Here is a 5,465-nt window from a genome sequence, read left to right as displayed (position 1 = left end):
AAAAGAAATGGAAAAACTTTCAAAATACAGAGACCTGGAAATAGAGGTAACTCGAATGTGGAATCTAAAAACAGAAACAATTCCTATCATAGTAGGTGCCTTAGGTATAATAAAAACAATATTCAGACAAATACATAACAAAAACACCAGAACTTACAAATATATATAACATACAGAAAATTGCACTACTGGGCACTGCACACATCCTACGCAAAACACTTTCAATACAGTAACCATAAGAACACCACAGCAAACCACAGCACATACCCAAGGCGCACAGAGCTGCGCTCGGTAGTGAAATGAAAGCACGTTATAAAAAATAAAACTACTGAATAATAATAATAATAATAATAATAATAATATTTCCTATATTTTAGCTTGATTTCGTGGCATTTTCCTTCCTAACCGCGTCTCTGCCGGAGACCTAAGTCTAGTATATGCAATAACGATAGGAATTTTATCTAGATATGGGCTGTTGATCTTGGTCCAATCTTTTGGACGTCGTGTCTATTCAATTTCCCAGGTATTTTATAAATGAAGATTAAAGGCCCTTCTTTAATCATGGGTAGTACTCCTACTACTACCCGTACGGTAACTGTTTTTACTATCCACAGTCTGCTAATTCCTAACTGTAGGTCCTTGTATTTAACTTTTCAAATACTTTGACTGAGAATTTTTCATCTGGTATATTCATATCCATTAGATAGCCTGCATTTTGTTGATGATCTTTGATAGCCATATCAAGCCAGTTGGCATTTATTTTCCTGTGAGTATGGATGGTAAAATCCCACAAAATAAAATCTTTCTTACCCTGTATGACTAGTTTCGGGTGGTGTTCATACCCGTTTCTTTGTTTTTTTTTTTTAGAGATAGAATATCATAATGGTGACTGATGTTCCAATGTAAGTACTACTCCATTCGGTCATGTGTGGTTTTGTACTTGGTGACTGCAAAAATGGTCAATGGATTCAACATCCTCCCCCCCTCCTCCTCCTCCTCATCATCATCATCTTTATTATCACTATTATTATTATTATTATTATTATTATTATTATTATTATTATGAGGTTGACTTTGCCTTTCATCCTTTCGGAGTCGATGAATTAAGTACCAGTGAAACACAGCGGTTGATGTAATCGACTAGTCCTCTCCCCAAACATTTCAGGCCTTGTGTTTATAATAGAAAGGATTAATAGTAGTAGTGGTAGTAGTAGTAGTAGTAGTAGTAGTAATAGTAGTAGTAGTATCACCACCGTCATTATGATCATGTCGCCAATACAGCTGTACAAAACCACACACATGCCAATTTAATTAGCAAGTATGTTATTCCGTGGTTTGGTTGCAAGAAATCTCTTCAAATCTAATGAACCTTACTTCAGATCGTTACGTGCCTCAATTCCAATATCTTTCAGCCTTTTAAGGGTTTCTGTCTTGTGCAGTTTTCACATATTCTGTGGTTTTGACAGAATTGTATAAAATAATGCACCGGTCCCTAGCCGTGCTTTGGTTAGGTTTCTTATCTGCAAGCGTTTTAATCATTCCCAAGGCACCAACTATTACAGAAATATACAGCTGTATTCAGAACGCCACATTCTTGTTACCTCTATCCCATATCTTCACATAGTTACAACTTCTCCAATAACTTAAACACAGCATAATCGCCTACATAATTACAGACATAATTCCTTTTCTATTGATCGTTACCAATATTCTCCGGTTGATTAAACCTGATCAACTTAGAGATGATGGTTTGCATATTTTAGAATATAGTCGCTTTGTCATTCTTCGAAAAACTTTCTCGTGTACATTTCTATCATCATTGTTCTGTCGGTATTTCATAACGTAGCATAAAATCCCAAACTCTGTCATGTCTGGACATATATTCTCACTTGGGTAAGACTCGGCAGCAGAGAGAGCGAAAGCGAAGGGGAGGGAATGAAAGTGTGAGAAGACAGAGAGAATGTAATTACTTATTTCTTCGCAGTCTATAAACATTCTACTGTTACTCAATCTGTCATGTTTCGTAGCCTACGATTGATGGTCTCTGGTAAAAAAAAGAAACTCCTGTTCTTCAGTCTGTCCTCCTTCTGTTTTTACATTATGTCTAATTATCTCGTCCTTTCCACTCACAAAGGTTTGTCACTTTAGTCTATATTTTGCTGGTTTCTTTCAAAAACAAAAATATTTCTCCTTTTTTTTTTGTTTTTCTTTGCTAGAGTGTTTTGGTAGTGTTGTTCCTCAGTGTAAAACTCATAACATTCTTATTATTGTTTGGCAGTATTTAATGTTATTCAGGCATGTCGTAGCTATTCCACAATTTATCAGCTTTGTAGAAGGAAGCGATCTAATCAATAATTAAAGAACGATAAAGCTACAGAAACGACGTTATTACGATAATTCTCGATTACACGCGCGCTGATGTCTTTACTTGCACTTCAAATGATGCTATCAACTAATATATAAATGCCTTGCTGAACACGTAAGAGATTATGAGATGAATCGGATTAACCTATAAATTTGCAGACTACAAATTATTACAGTATTTGTCGGTTTGTTTTACTGGATGATACATTTTCGTTCATGTTGCTATTGTTTTCGCTAAGACTATTACTTTATCTGTTGGCGTGATATGCTAAACTGAATAATGCCTAATGCTGGTCTAATGATGCATTAATTATGTATTATTCTAAACATTATAATGATAGCTTCTAGAGTTACGAATGATCAAATCAATATGGTGTTGATCAGTGAACAGAGAACTGCACTAAACTCTGTCCATAGCAATGACACTTTTTAGTGTCAGTTCAGCTAATTCCATAGAAAATTTATGAATCACACACTAATTGACAAGTTTCGCCAAGCTTCAGTGTTACAATTCTCCAATGTCCGCAGAAAATGTGCTGGTCGTCAACATTATTACTCAGCTATGGATAAAAGAACCTAAATAAATTGATTAAACTTGTCATAGATTGGCTTTCTTCTACTTTTTATTCTGAATACACATGGTGAATTAGTTGCAAGATTTCGCTGCAAACTAAATACACCTCATATGGAATTCCATTACCAGACAAGTTTCTTACCAAACTATGAAGGATTATACGCAGGCTAAAATATTAACTTTAAATTAGTTGAAGAATATGTTTTGTAATTCACACTCATTCATCGCTGGTAATTGGAGTAAATGGAATGTTTCAAATAAGAATAAACCAAGAGCTCGTGGAATATATAATTAGAAACTTAACAATGACTGAAATCACATAACGATATTTTGCCTCTGCGAAAATAAGAAAAAATTACGCTTTCACGCATCTCACCTGAAGTTATTCACTGTACAAATGCCACATTAAGGGCAGAAGATCTCATAGAGTCTTTACTCAAAAAACTTCGGACACCGTTACAACATGGAACTTATGCATTGAATTATACTGTTAAATACATCATAAATTTATTGCTCCGTAAGACAAATATTGCAATCTTTTTGTCAAAACAAGCAGTATCATTTTCCGATCTTCAGCTTATCTTCAATCTTAGATGTTAAAGCTGATGTTATTGTGTGCGCAACACATTCAGTTACTTTGGTTTTCAAGCAATTCTTCAGATTTCCTTGTTGGATCTGGGGCGCCGTTATGTTATTTAAATCATCAGCATTTAGGCAAGTAGATATCCCTTTATATCTCTATGTAAACAAGCGTTCTTATTCCTAAAGCCCATGGAATAATATCATTGATCCCTGTATATCTGTATGTAAACAAACGTTCTAACGGTCACTGACCATATAACATCTTTGCTCGTAAGTTACCTCATCATTTCGTTTTTGTCTTGCTATTATATGTTTTATTATGAACTCCCCGAAGAGAAATATATGAGGAATCCCAGCAGCTCTTACTTCTTTGTGAAGGAGCTCTCATTTATTTTGAAACATGTATAGGAATTAAAGAAACTTTTATTTATATGCGTTTTGCTACATTTATTATTATTATTATATATATATATATATATATATATATATACACCACACATGCACCTATAATAACACCTAATCAACATTTACATATAGAAGCATATATGAATTCTTCCATGCTAGGATATTTGCAAAATCATATATCATCATTACAACGATATAGTTTATAAGTACGTCATATAAAAATTTAGATGTAAAACTAATTCAAGTTCAGTAAAATGATTACTTCGATAATGTAGAAAATTTGAATAATATATAGTAATGTAAGAAACACTATGCATTTAGTTACACGCTTAAATTGTTGTATAGTTACGTCTTATAAGTCTTATAATTACATGCTTAAACGATCTCAGACTTTCTATTCAGATTTAAATTTTTCGTGACTGCCGTGAAAAGAAAATATCACGACCTTTTAATAATATTCGCTTCAAATTTTGGCACAGTATGAACTACTTCGTGGGACGGGTCACAAGTCGATTACATCAACCCTAGTCATGAACTGGTACTTATTTTATCGACCACGAAAGTGTGACATGCAAAGTCGACCGCAGGGCAATTAGAACTCAGAATGTAAATACGGACGAAATGCCACTAAGCATTTCCCTCTTTTACGAATCTTTGTGGTTTTCCTCACTGTTTACAATCATCTTTAAAACGATATTCATATATCATATAAATGTAATTTTTGACGTTGAATCTGAATTTGTTATTCGTTTATTCCAGAAATATCTTGTAAAAATGTCACAGGTGATAAATGTTGGATCATTTTCAGAATTTTCAGCCAATCAGTAAACGTCGCGTTCGCTGGCATCAACATATGAAAATATTCGAGAGCAAATTAAATACTTAAAAGCTACTATCAAACCAACTGGAGTTGCTAGAGATACCATTCAAAACATTAAAATATACACGAACAACTTGAGAAGAATATATAAATATACACACTTTACTCAGATATCTTTGTGAACATCAAATCACAAGAGAAAAAGAGTTTCTATATTAACTAAGCCATAACATGCTTGACTAAAAGACCTAGCCTTACAAATAAAAAGAGGAATTACCCTAAATGACAACAGCAACAAACAAGATAGAATCAGGCTAAATTTACCACCTACATACGTTCTTTTTGACACTCCCATGCTTAAACACTGGAATTTGAACTTTTAACCTTTATATTGTCAAAGCAAGAAGATTAAATCCAAAACTACAAAAAGCAACACAAATAATGTCACTCTTTGTGCCTACTTAGCAAGAGAAAAGCGCCCAGAGGGTTGTTAACAAATTTGTATATGCATGAATAACTTCTAAACAATAACATAATCACAAATTTAATCAAGAAAATATTTTCCAACTCTACTTCCACAGTCAAATGCACACATCAAATGATATTTTTAACTCAACAGAGACAATACACAGGCAAGATTAATCGAATGCATCGCTGTCCGTCGATGGGTTAGCTGGCCGAAAGAGTCCGAAGTCACTGTCAAGAACATTCTAGTATACA

Source organism: Octopus bimaculoides, chromosome 3, assembly GCF_001194135.2.
Source record: "Octopus bimaculoides isolate UCB-OBI-ISO-001 chromosome 3, ASM119413v2, whole genome shotgun sequence".
Lineage (NCBI taxonomy): Eukaryota > Metazoa > Mollusca > Cephalopoda > Octopoda > Octopodidae > Octopus > Octopus bimaculoides.
Note: the sequence above shows the minus strand (reverse complement) of the source record.